We start from the raw sequence: 15,220 nt of genomic DNA, 5'->3' as shown, positions 1-15,220 counted from the left end.
GTAACAAGATTAAGTGTTCTGTCAAGTCACAAAGCATACATTCAATGGAAACCTAAAGAAGCTGGGGGAGTTGAGAATGGAAGTAATGATACGATTGATAAAATATGAATGTTAGTGATGATTGCATGATCTTTAGCTTGTACTTGACATGACTTGGATGTTAAGGTACATCATGGTTGGAAGGATTGACCTAAGTGGGATTGAGAGGCTAAGAGATGGCTGAAGGAGGCTAAAGGGGGGATAAAAAGATAGGAGCTTGAGAACTCAAGCACTCCCTCTCACTCTCACTCACTTACTCTCTCTCTTTCTCTCTCTCTCTCTCTCTATCTATCTCTTTTGGTGGATTGGTACTTGATCATTGGTTTCGAAATGAAGAGAATTGAAGGGAATTTATAACCTTTTAGGATGGTCTTTTGATAATTCTTAGGACCTTAGAGGCTGAAGGATGATTGGTTGAGAGAAGGGTAATGCCACATGGCATTCCCTTATAGGCTTTTGAGCTTGGTAGGATGGTAAATAAGGTAAGTTTTGGGGTTGATTGTATGAGAGAGTTGAATTTGGGAGGAAGGAACAACTATGTGCTGAGAGGGTACATTTGTCGAGGCAAGGCAATAATCGAATTACCACATGGCTCCACGCACATTTTTCGAGAGGGGGCAGTAGCCTGATTACTGCCCGTGGTAGTCAGATTACCGCTCGGGTACAGTTGCTCTCACAATTTGACTGGTGGGCCTATTTCGTGTCCGGAGAGTGGCCCAAAGCTCCTTTTTGGATATTTGGCTCAAAATGACTCAAAATTGGTTTGATTATGACCTGAAAATGGCCCGAGAAATGGATCGATTTTGGGCATGCTCTGGCTTGGGTAATGGCTCAAGTTAAGTTAGGGTTTATGGTAATAGAAGGGCTCGGGTTCAGCTAGAGTTTGGATCAAGCTTGGGGAATGGTTATGGTTTTAGATAGAGTGTGGGGTTCAAGTTTAATTCCTAAGGATCATCCATTCCTTATCAAGTTGCTAGCCTGGGTGGGGTGTCTACACTTGGCTATATTTCCTCTCTTCAACAAGTTTAGTAATGAGCATAATGGCCCTATTATTCTGATGGAGAGAAGAATTTATAATTTGCTTTTTGAAAATTTTCTAAATGAACAATTTCAACAAAATCTTTCAATTCTTATTTTACCATGTTCAATTTTATGTATTCCTTTATTCATAGAGTACATTGAATGTACATAAATAGCTATAACATAGTTTTAAAAAAAAAATAAAATCATATTAACAACTTGATGTAGAGTAGGTCGCAGACAGTTTCATGGCCAAGATGGACAAGAAAAGGCCCGATCAAAGATGAAGGTGATCTGGACCGTCAGAATTTAAAATGGACAAATCTTGCAAACCGGAATGAGTAATAACTTAATAAGACCGAGGTCGAATCTACAAGGATTTGTATGTGTGTCCTTTTGAAATAAACTAGAACTATAACTAAGAACTAGATTAAACTAATAATCTGAATAATTGAGAAATCAATAACGATTAACAAGTAGTAAAAAAAAAAAAAAAAAAAAAAAAAAAAAAAAGAGCGCCAAGGATCCACACATAACTATTAAGATGATACCTTACTTTATTCAAAGAGCTATAACTGGAATTAGAATCTTATCTTATCTAATTGGATGATAAAGCAGTAAAAATCCAAAATTTTAAAATTTTCATTAACATAGTTCTCTTATGAAGCATCTCTGTGATAATCGCATAGAATTCAACCATCCACCATGCCCAAGAGATGATGGTGAATCATAAATTTTGCAATCATACACTTCTAAAATAGAGAAGAAGATATCAAAAGCTTTCATATCATCTACTGTAATTTCGATCACAATAAATCATAGAAAACTAAAAATATTCCTTTTATTTAAACCATAAATCAATATGAATTCATTATATACTTGAATTAAAGCAAACAAAACATCAAAATAAACTACAGCTCCACCCCTTAGCCATAGCTAAGAAATTAGCTAGTCATAGCTAACTAAAAAATAAAAGACAAACTAAAAGATCTAATAAAACTGTGAAGAAATCGAAGTGGAAGAACATTGTCAGTGCTCCACCTAGGCCTTCTATCCCTTTACAAATCCTATAAGATTATTTAGAGCAGATTAGAGACTCCTTTAAATAGTTTTGCAACTCAAATTCGTATCACCTTAGAAAAGTTTACAAACCGCCTTAAATTTAAGCACTCTGTGCATTTTCGATGGCAAGCTTCGACATCATCGAACTGGCTTCGACGTCATCGAAAATCGTTCAGAACCATCTAACAAGTTGAGCCAAAATTAATGAAATTATCGATGTCATCGAAGCCAGTTCGATGCCGTCGAAGTCTATTTTGGAAATTATTTTCAGGAATTTCTTTTTTACACTCGAGGTTTCAGAATATCATTTTTCTAGCCAATTTTCAAAATTTCTTTTCTTCACTTCAAACTTTCATTTATCTTCATTCCTCACTTAGTTTCCTTGGATCTTTGGCATGTGAATTCTTCATTAATGCTTTCAAATCTCCTATTCTTCATTTTCTTTTAAGTTCTAAATCCATCATTTTAAGCGCATATTTATCATAAGCTTCCGAATCACCCTGCATGACAAAAATGTTTATAATTAAATCAAATTATCAATTAAATGCCAGGAAAACTAATATAATTGAAAGTTAAATATACAATATTTGAGTCTCAACCATTCCCAATCAGCATTTTGCTAGTCCCGAGCAAAACATGCAAAAAATATTTCGAAAACCAATGTATAATTTCCATAAGCTCAAGCAGTTCTAAAAACAATCCAAATTATAGAAATCTAAAATACATTAATATTGAGTATTACTTTCTCCTAAACTCTAGTACTTGGTAAATATCCTAATCAAGTTCAAAGCATTAATTCCCTAATTAGAGCAATTTTAAAAATTGAGTTTCATAAGTGTAGAGTGAAGTTTAGACTTATCACAACCAAAGGTTCAATTATCTATTTTCATGATAATATTGATAATTAAAAGAGTTCAAGATAACCAAAACTTGCGTTAGAGTTCAACACTCTATTCCTCCAGCTTTTGATTTTTCCATCGATGGCTTTCACACTATTTCACTTTTTTCTTCTTTTCAACAATCTTTAATGAACTTTAATAGGTAGCCCTGTCGATGACAACTATTTTCTTGCTAGGTATTTTCTTTTTCTCATTTTTTTTTTCAGTTCTTCTCATTGAACATGACAGACAAATTCCCCAGGTTTGGTTCCTATCATTCTCAATAATTATCAAGTTAACAATTCAATATTAAACTTAAACTTTAATGAGTAAGCTAGATGTGACATGTGAAATCATAACTTAATCAATGTTTAAAACTTCTAATTAAAAATTAATAACTCAACTTAATTTTGAAATCTATCAAGTAACTAAAATCTAAGAGTCGTAAATCATCATCATTAAGTATCTTTCTATGGATTAATTTCAAAATTACTTAAATTCACAGAAATTTTAAGAATTTTGAGGAATTTTAGCTAAAAATTTTAACAAATTTGCTCAAATTCGAAGAATTTTCAATAGGAAACCTACCCCCAACCTAAAATCTACATTGTCCTCGATGTATAAGCATATGCAATAAGAGCTAAAATGAGAGCATTGAAAATAAATGGAAGTAGATGAAGAGTATTTATAAAGCGAATACGTTCTTACAAAATTGTGTGGTTCTATTGACTAAACTAAATAACGAAAAGAAAATTAAACCTAAGAAAGCAAATAAATTTTAATCCTAAACTAAGAAAACAATGAAAAACTACTCAATCGTGTGCCATGGTTCCTCCTTTGGCTAGTATCTCAATAAATTTCTCAACAAGATCATCCAAAAGCCATTTTTGCAGTAGGCTTGGATGCCCTGGAGCATGAATGTCTAGAGATATTTATGTACTTCAACGACATATTTGTTATCAGAATTTTGAGGTCACTAGAGAATATATGATTCACCTATGAAAGGAAAGTTTTCAAATTTAAAACAACATGGTAAATCTAAGACTACAATTATGTGAAGTTCAGAAAAATTCTCAGTAGGTGGTGTAGTCTTAACACATTTTGAAATTTCAAACTCCGGCTCAAGTTCTAGCTCCTCCACTTTTAATAAAAAACATTCAGGATTTATGGAATGGAGCTCTTTAGAAAATTGATTTCCTTAGTCAGTATCAACAATCCAGGTATTATTTTACAAGGCATCCATTATGTCTTTAATCATGATATCATTAGAATCTTCAAAGTGTGCCAAGAAATCTTCTAAAGAGTCAAGGGATGAGATTGAAAGAAAGTCACACTCCACATTGGAATCAGATGTGTCATGTGGGTGGAGCGGGTCAACATCACTATGTTTGAAAAATGCCCGTGCCTCTCGATCATTAACTTGGACAGTCATCGAGATCAACTCTTCAGGAAATTGAAATATATAATCATTAACACAATCCAACTCCTCATTCTCAATTTCAGTATTCTTCATAAGCGAGTTACGATCACTTTCCTCACGTTGTGTTTCTAGATTGGATTGAGGCTGGGATAAATTCTATAGATTTATCTCAGTTAGCCTCTTCCTCATCAATAAGGTGCGATTGATGTTCTAGAATGGTTGATTCAATCAATTCTATAGATTTTGCAATGTTTGTGATTGATTGTTCTACAAATTGGTTGAATTGTTCTGGAGCATCCAATTGGTTTTGAAGTGAATCCTATTAGATTGTTTCTAGTTGGATCTCATAAGTAGGTGATCCAAGAGAATGGTCACTATAATCTATTGTTGGACCATCTCTCCAATAATGATGTTTCCACTGATCATAGTCATACAAGTCATATGTAGAAGGGTTTGATGGTTGTTGGTACGCATTGTCACCCATTATTTTCATCTTGCTAGATGGGAAACAATTGTTCTCACTCCAATAATCATGTAATGATTTCTTAATCGGTGGAATGTAATTATTCTCCAGCATATGATCATGTATAAACTTCTTAACTAGTGGAGCATTATATTCCAGTTGGTTCTCGATAATGGTTTCAGAAAATTTTTGAGACATAGGTTTTGACCCAACTTAATCATCTAAAATCCCTTCACAGTATCTCTCATATTCTAGAAGTAGATTAACATACTTACATATCCACTCTTGCATGTACATGCTGAAACCTTAAAAATAAAATTTATAGAAAAAATACTATAGCGATAAGAAAAGAAAATTAAGTGAGGAAGGATATTACCAGAAGAGAAAAACTAAAATAGAAGATCTGGATTCGAAATTGCTATGTCAATTGCTGTAAAACATAAAACAATTAGTTCTAAAAACAAATGTAGAAAAACCTAACCTAAAAACAAAATAAATAGTTAGTCCTACTCCTACCCCATTTCCAATACTAATCAATCTTAGAAAAACACAACCGAAGTCCCCGGCAATGGCGCCAAAAACTTGTTCGCAACCTTAAGTGCAGGGTCGTGATGTATAACTCGGTGAGACCGAGGTCGAATATCCACCAGGACTTGTATGTACGTCCTTCTAAAATAAATAGATCTAGAATTAAAAACTAGATTAAACTAATAATCTTAAGAATTGAGAGATCAATTATGATTAGTAATCAATAAAAAAAAAGAGAAAAACTAGAGCGCCAAGGATCCACATATAGCTATTAAGATGCTACCTTACTTGATTCAAAGAGCTACAATTGGAATTATAGTCCTATCCTATCTAGTTGAATGATAGATTAGTAAACCCCCTCCACCACCCCCCCCCCCCCCCAAAAAAAAAAAAAAATTTGAATTTTTCATTAACATAGTTATTTCATGAAGCATTCATGTGATAATCGCAGGGAATTCAACCATCCATCATGCCCAGGAGACGATGGTGAATCACAAATTTTATAGATCATACACTTCCAAAACAGATAAGAAGATATCAAAAGCTTTCACAGTAAATATTATAATTTCACTCATAATAAACCATAAAAAATTTAAAATAATCCTTTTATTCAAACCATAAATCAATAGGAATTCATCATATACTTAAATCAAAACAAAGGAAGCATCAAAATAAACTACAACTCCACCCCTTAGCCCTAGCTAAGAGATTAGCTAGTCATAGCTAACTCAAAAACAAAAGAAAAACTAAAAGATCTACTAGAACCGTGAAGAAATCGAAGTGGAAGAACGTTGTAGCGCTCCACCTAGGCCTTCTCTCCCCTTCCAAACACTAGAAGATGATTTAGAGTAGCATAGGGACTCCTTTAAATACTTTTACAACTCAAACCTTCGCACCTCTTCAAAAAACTTCACAAACTGCCTCAAATTTGCACACTCCTCGCATCTTCGATGGCAAACTTCAATGTCATCGACGACTTTCAATGACACCTTCGATGTCATTGAAAATAGTCCAAAACTATCCAGCGAGTTAAGCCAAAATTAATGAAATTGTCAATGTCATCGAAGCCAGTACGATGCCATCGAAGTCTATTTTTGGAATCATTTTTGGAATTTCTCCTTTAGACTCGAGGTTTCAAAATATCATTTTTTAGCCAATTTTTAGGATTCCTTTTCTTCACTTCAAACTTTCGATTCTCTTCATTCCTCACTTAGTTTCCTTGGATCTTTGGCATGTGAATTCTTTATTAATGACTTTTAAATCTCCAATTCTTCGTTATCTTCTTTTGAACTCTAAATTCATCATTTTAAGTGCATATCTACAAATTTTTTAGATTATTATTTCTATTTTCTTACTTTTTCCATGTGGATTCGAGAAGTCTATGTGAGGAGTCCCGAGAAGTTTCGTGAATTCGAAGTAGTTATCCTTGAGGAAGATAGTGATTGACCTCTAGGGCTATTTACGAGTCGAGCTAGCTCAGATTGACTCGGCTTGAATGGCTGAATCGGGCCGAGTCAATCTCATTTATTGTAGCTCGAGTTGAGTTCGTGTAGAGTTAGAACTCAACTCGACTCGAAACTTGAACTTGAGCTCGACTCAGCTCGATTAAATAAAACCATATTAATTTTAATATTATATATATAATATATATTTTATTTTCAATTTAAATATTATATATATATATATACTATTAAAAACCCTAACCCTACTTGCACACCCCCTTTCCCTTTCTCCCTTTCCCTTTCTTCTTTTTCTCTACCCCACAAGGTCCCCACCCAGCCGCTGCTCGCCGCACGACTGCCCGACGGGAACAACACTCCACTGAGAGTCCAGGACACCACCACACTGCCCACACATTGCCCGCATGCTACCCTCAGTAAGCGAACCAGAGCTGCCCTACCGCGCCCAATCCCAACAAGGTGAGTACCCACTGCCCCGATCTATTTCTTCTTCATCATCATCATCATCTTCTTCTTCTTCTTTTTCTTCTTTTATTCTGATGTGGCCCTGATCATGGGTCCCAGCTTAAGATTTAGATCGATTTTCCAACTTCCAATCACATGTTCCCGCACACCATCTCTCTCTCTCTCTCTCTCTCTCTCTCTCTCTCTCTCTCTCTCCCGATACTGACCCTCTCAGTTTCAGAGAAGAACCTCCTATTGGTTTTTTCCCTTCCAAGGAAAGTAAAATACTTTGATACTTTGGCAGAGTGTGATAAATGATACGCAAGCAGTTGTAAATTACCATCAATATAATAGATTCATAGCATATACATGTACACAACCACTGTACACATGTGACATGCATGTATTTCAATCCAAAATGTTCAAATAGTGGGCCCCAAAAGACCAAACAAATCCTAACCGATTTCTGGGTTGTCACCAAACATTTGAAGTTCAGAAAGAAAATGTCCAATTTTGATAGTTAGAACCGTCTGATAAATAACATCTATGATGCTATGCGCCCATCCAATGTAGGGCCCATGTTTTTATTGGGATGGATTGAGGTAGATGTATGCCATGTGTACTGTGGATGTATGCCACAAATCTATCAAGAAATTGCATACGTGGCATATAATTACTACAAAAATTGGCTATTCCAAAATTATGAATGCTGGTTTAAATGTATTGAGAATTAATATTATCGTATTTGATTGTCTGACATTAGAGTGTTGGACATTTATTGGATGGCAGAGAATATCTCAAAAAAAAAATCATCAACGAATCAGTGGCTACAATTTTTCAACCAATCTGATTTTAAGAATGGAAAATAGTAAAAATATAGGCAGTTGCATTAACCAATTTAGATGTGGATGAAATCAATGGATGATATATCTTAAAAGAGGAATGGTAGTATAATTTGGTTGTGCACCTATATGTAGGAAATCGTCATAAGTGTCAAAAATTAGACCTTTCATTAGGCGGTCTGATTGTCAATGGCTTTTATAAAAAATTAAAAATATAGGTGGCTGGGTTCACTAGCTTGGTTAGACATGAATGAAATCAATTGACAGTGAAGGTTGCATTGGTTAGGCCCCTCTTAAGTCATTTCCTCCGGTTTATATACAACCTTAGCTTCTTTTTCTTTTTTCAAGTAGTTAAGCTTATATGAAAGGTTGGGGATTATTAATCGAAGTCAGGTAGAATGCTCCCACTATAAATATATATATATATATATATATATATATATATATATATATATATATATATATATATATATATATATATATATATATAAAGTAACCATAATGTATCACAAATTTTACATCAGCATGAGACTGTCATGTGTATCCTTAAAGAGGAATGCTAGCACAATCTAGCTGTACGCTCATATGTAAGAAATTGTTATACATGTCAAAATCCAGACCTTTCATTAGATAGGTCTAATTGTCTTCTGTAAAAGTATAAGCGGCTGTGTTGACTAACTAGGTAAGATGTGGATGAAATCAATGGACTGTTGGAATAACTAATCATCCCAAAGTTGTAATTGTATGGATAAAATGTTTGTTATATATTTTGATAATTGTTCTTTACATATTGTCATATTGATCCTTAGTATTATTTGTGATCTGATGTTGTAAATTAATATTTAGGCCACTTAGTGGTTTAGCAATATACCCCCCGTTTAAGAATTTACATTGAACAAGTACAATCATTTCACTAAAAATACTTGTTCTTTATGAATTCCTAAATTTTTTCATTGTGGACAGTTCGGTACCATACCATGTACTTAGGTTGTCAATATTCAATTTGCATGTGGTTGGAATTTCGGTAGTGTTTCCCTATATTTTCTTCGGATATGTTGTTCTTTACTGGTTAGTTTTCACTACATGTGTAATGGATTACATGTGGGTGTGACAACTAATTAGTATTGAATTTTATATATATCTGGAGAATGTAGGGAGGTACTGCCGAAATTTTGGCTCGTATGTAAATTATATGGGGATAGTACATGGTATGTTACCGAATGAAATAGAGACAATTAGCACCTCTAGATAGAGCCAAGTAGGAATAAGATATTTAAAAAGTAATTAGTAAAAAATTAAAACAATTATGGATAATATATAGTTATGTATATGTATGTATCCCAGTGGATTTATTTATTAGGGGACTATTTAAGACACTTGTGTCTTGCAGTTTATGGAGGGGCCCGACATTGTTTGTATTATATATTTATATATACGTATAAATGTTATTGACTGATTCCTTCAACCTATAAAAGCCCTAATCTTATCCTACTTTTGTTATCTTTTGGTTTTTAGATGACTACTGAAGAAAACCCAAGTACTCTTGGCCCTAGTGCGTCAATTAATTCTCTTTTTTTCCTTGATGAAGAAAAATTAGAGAACAAAGTTGAAACAGCTTCAGGTTCTGTGAAATGAAAAAAAAGATCAGCGATATAGGAATCTTTCGATGAGATCACACAACCAGATGGTTCTGTGAAGATTAGATGCAAGTTTTATAAGATTCTTTACACTAAGCATTCTGGTTCTTCTACAACTCACTATCAGAGGCATCTAGATAAATGTGTGAAGAGACCAATAACATTGAAGGGTGGAGTCTAGCAACTGCTTTCATTTACTATTTCTGAAGATGATAACTTTACAGCTGCACTCTCAACATATAAGTATGACTTGGATAAACTGAATGAGTGGTTTGCAAGGTTAGTGATAGTTAATGAGAAGCCATTCAGCATGGAGGTTTTCATGGGATTTTGTAAATTTCTAAATCCCAGATGTGAGAAAGCCTCTCGATCTACTGTGAAAAGAGAGTGCTTGAAGATGTATGATGTTGAGAAAGCTAACTTGAAAGCTCCCCTACAATCCATATCCAGAATAAGTTTAACATCGACTATGTGGACAACCTCAAATTAGAGAAAGAGATATATGTCATTGATTGCACACTTCGTTGATGCTGATTGGAAACTACAAAAGAAGATTTTAAACTTCTGCCACGTTCCTCCTTCTCATACCAGTGTGGTACTATCCGATTGCATTTACAACTGTCTTGTTGAGTGAGACATTGAAAAGAAAATTTCTTCAATTACTTTAGATAATGCCTCATCCAACGATACGTTGATTTCTTTCTTACGTACTCAGTTCAAGGCTGTCGGAAATCTATTCTTCAAAAGTAAAATATTCCAAGTTAGATGTTGTGCCCACATACTTAACTTGATTATACAAGAAGGGCTTAAAGCAATTGATTCAACGATTGCAAACATACGAGATAGCTTTAAATCTATAAGGGGGTCACCTTCAAGACTGAGTACATGGAATGATATAATTCAACGTTTGGATTTGAAATCTAAACTGCAATTGAAGTTAGATATCTGCACTCACTGGAATTCCACTTATGAAATGTTGGATACGGCTTTACAATTTAAAGTTGCATTCCCTGAACTTGGTGCATGATAAAATGTATGCATACATGCCAAGTGATGAAAACTGGAAGAAAGCTGAAGATGTTCATCGGTTTTTTAAAGTTTTTTTATGACTGCATGAAGAATTTTTTTAAGAAATAAGTATCCCACGGGAAATCAATTTCTTCCTAAAATTATTTTCATTATGAACGCGCTTAAAAAATGTGCTACTGACGGTCTGAAATTTTTAAAAGCGATGGCTCTAGGAATATAATTGAAATTTAATAAGTATTGGGTTCAATGCCACTTATTAATGGCCATTGCAGTTGTCTTGGATCTACGATACAAGATGGTGATGGTTAAATTTATTTTCAGATCGCTTTATTCTAGTTTCGAAAGAGTCTCAGCGGAGACCGCCTTTATTAATGCTACAATTGAAGAGTTGTTCGCATTATATGTTGATAATTCAGCCGAAACATCAAGTGCGATATGTACTTCTCAAACTGCAAATAGTTCTTCTACTGAGGGCAAGCGACTTCGTGACTTTGTCTTTTTTAGACGAAGAAGAAATGGATACATAGAAAAATGAATCCGAAGTGGACAAGTATCTGAAGGCCGGTCATAAGGATAAAAGATAATAATTTCGATGTTCTGTAATGGTGGAGGTCTCGAGCTTGTGAATACCCTAGACTTTCGATGATGGCACGGGACATTTTATCAATTCTAATTTTGACCGTAGCATCAGAATCAGCTTTTAGCACTGGCAGCAGGGTAGTTAGCAAGTATCGAAGCTCACTCACCTCAAATACAGTTGAAACACTGATATGTACGCAGATTGATTGCATCTAGTTTGGGGCGGTAGCAATTTCAATGCTGAAGAGTATGAAGATGACAAGAAATTGAAAATGTGGGCCAGAATGCTTGATAGAAGGAAAGCTTTAAAAATTTTCATGAACGGTTTTATAATTTTCGATATACTTTAACTCTTTCAAATTGATGTTGATGTTGATTGTTAAGGACAAAATATGGTTTTGTGGTATGATATTGATATTATCTAGAAGTTTAACATTTATGTCTTAGTAATGTGGCATTAGCATATGAGATATTTAATTTTATTTTTTTACCCAAAATTTTAATAACTTAACATATGATGATATGAATAAGCTCAAGCTCGACTCAAGGTAAACTCGACTCAACTCGAACCACTAGCTCGACTTGAACTCGACTCAATAGCTTTTAGCAAACAAGCCAAGCTTTAATGTTGAGCTCGAGGCCGAGCTCGAACTTGAGTACACCATGGACAAGACGAGCCGAGCTTGGCCCACCTCGACTCGACTCGGCTCAATGCCCACCCCTAATGACCTCATCATGTTCGTCCTTGCGTTAATTGGTATCAGAGCGAGGACTCCCCTTTGATTGATGACAAACAACAAAGGTATGGATCAAAATCCCATGGATGGTGATTCACAGGTACGTTATCTTTTGAAAAGAATGAAAGATTTCCACCGGGAGAGTTAGTTGACATGCGAGGGCTGTTGGTAACCCTCGACCGTCTTGCGAATATGTTGATTCCACCTCGAGCCTAAGGCGATGCTCAACCGCCCATGATTGTTGTATAGAACAATCCTGCTTTTTGTAGAGCATAACCAGTGGTGAATCGTAGAGCTACACTAGATGATTCGAGCTCTAACGATGAAGACCTTAATAAGTTTTACCCGACGACTAATCCATGGAGGTGATCGTCTAGATCGTGCTGAAAGAGACTATTGAGGTAAGGCCGAACTTCCTAATTTTAATGGTTTATTACGCATAGAAGATTTCTTCAACTGGTTAGCCGAAGTAGAAAGATATTTTGATTATATGGACGTGCCAGAGTATAAAAATATAAAATTAGTAGCATTTAAATTAAAATTTAGTGCTTTTGCATGGTAGGAGCAATTACAACTCTCACGTGATTGACAGAACAAGGCACCTATTTCATCATGGCCATGGATGAGATGAATTCTTTGATCATGATTCCTCCCTAGTGATTATGAGCAGGTATTATTTTAGCAATACCAAAATTATCAATAGGGGAATCAAACTATCACAGATTACACCGAAGAATTCTAGCGGTAGGTAACACGAAACGATCTGTCAGAAACTGAATTGTAAAAGGTAGGATAATTTATATGTGGGTTACGATCGGTGATTCAAGATCGAGTTCAGATGCACCTAGTCAAGACCGTAGATGAAGCAGTTCAGTTGGTAGGTAGGGCAGAAACGTAGCTTGCAAGAGTCCCTAATTGTCCTTACCCTTTAACTCGACACCCTATAATGAGTCCAAAACAAGATCCAGTGCTACCACAAAGAAAAGAACCAGTAGGAGGACGTCCTTAACCTCCTGCAACTGCAAACCATGACACAGGGACTAGTCCATCTAGGCCTCAATGTGTATCATGTCACGCCCCGAACTCGGAAACCGGGCTCACAGAATTTCCGATCGCCGAATCCGGCGCTGACAGCCTCCGTAGAACCTCATGCTCGGATCCCGACACCCATTCACCAGGTTCCGATCCTGAGATGCTACAAGGAGGATTTATAATCATCAGTCTGATTCATAATGAGCATAACCAAAAGCATAACCCACAAACAATAACACAAGAACACCACCACAAAATCCACTATGATAAAAAACTTCTGAGTATAATGCGAGAGAAAGGGAAAATACAATGTAATGAAAGAAACAAAACTCTAGAAGCTCTGCTGCACGCTCCAACTACGGCGAGACTATGGCTGCGACTGTGTCCTGGCGTCACCTGCACGCATCAATCGTGCATAAGCTTATAGAAAACTTAGAGGGTGGTGTAAGTGTGTGCACAATATAAGCGTGCTCAAAACGCAAGGTCAGAGTAATGCAGAATCATGATGATGAGTACATGAATGCAATCAGCCGTACCAAGGCTATGCGGTGGAAGATATGAATGTCATCGGCCATAACACGGCCATGCGATGCGAGATGCAACTCAAGCATGCCAATCCTCATCATATATCAGTACAGTTCTCATTTTGGATAATCACCAGGGTTCAATACACTCCAAATGGCACTGTCGCTCTCCTAGCCACACAGTCCAAGTGAGCATAAGAAACCTCACTATCCGCCTAGCCAATAGTCTGCCAATACCTATCCGGCACATCGATAGTGGACCCATTCGTGAGTTGGTCAAACTCAGCCTAGTATTGCCCCCTACCCTCGGGTGAGTAAAGCCACACTCCTTTCCAACCGACCACGACACAGTGGGAGACCCGGCCTCCTGGTATTCGGCCCTCATGCGCTCATATATCCACTCGGTCTCGACGTTGGAGTCATCCTTTGGTACCATCGGGTTTAGGAATTTTCACCCAGGGACATTTATGGCGCCCGTATGCTAGAACCAAACATTTCCGGTATCCAACCCAGCCACCCACGATGTGTCTGTGGAGGCTATGGTCCAGATGTTGCCAGGGCATATAATGATCATGATCACACAAATGCAAGTGCATGAATCACCGTACCAAACATACAACAATCCTACGCGTGCCGAGTGCTCATATGGGGCGACTCCGCCTATCCGGGAGCCCATAAACGATCTGCCCGAAGGCATATGCTATAATCAATCACTTCTCATATCAGGCATACATATGATGCGTATGATCATGAATCATGAATCTATACTAAGCATGTTATATGGTGACGGGCTCTGATCAAAATGAAGATGGGCCTAGACGGCCTATATACTATAGGTATGGGCCTATTAATGGGCCTCAGGGAGAGTCGTAATGCAGACATTTAACCAACATTATCCTCACAATGTGGACATCAAACCAACATTGCTCCCAAGGGATGGCCTTCCATGAATCACACATTGCAATGGGCCTTTTGTACATCTTATTGGGCCTCGACCCAAGGACCCAAATATATCAAATGGGCTACATAGCATGAGCCCCATATCTATATCAAGGTGGGCCTCAATGGGCCTCATAATATGGGCCTTATACAAATCAAGGTAGGCCTTAACAACGACCACCAATACATCAAGCTGGGCCTCAACAATGGGCCTTAAATTATTTCCAAAATGACTGAACAATTGGGTGAAACACATGCATCATGGTGGAGCCCACACTAATGGAGAGTGTGGATTACAATACATACATAGGTGGGTTCTAAGTAGGACTCACCATAATGTTTATTCTCCACCCAACCTAGGGCCCAACTTAATGTTTATTTTCCACCCAACTTAGGGCCCAACATAATGTTTATTTTTCACCCAACTGTTCATAAAGCCACGTGGACCAAGGTAGGGCCCACTGTGATATTTATTTGCAATCCAATCCATTCATAAGGTCACATGGACCTTGAGTAGGGCCCACTGTGATGTTTATTTGCCATCCAAACAGTTCACGTGGACCATGGGCCACGGTAGTGTTTATTGC

The sequence above is a fragment of the Magnolia sinica genome, chromosome 2 (assembly GCF_029962835.1).
Source record: "Magnolia sinica isolate HGM2019 chromosome 2, MsV1, whole genome shotgun sequence".
Taxonomy (NCBI): domain Eukaryota; kingdom Viridiplantae; phylum Streptophyta; class Magnoliopsida; order Magnoliales; family Magnoliaceae; genus Magnolia; species Magnolia sinica.
The sequence above is the reverse complement of the archived record's forward strand: the minus strand, read 5'-3'. Positions refer to the sequence as shown.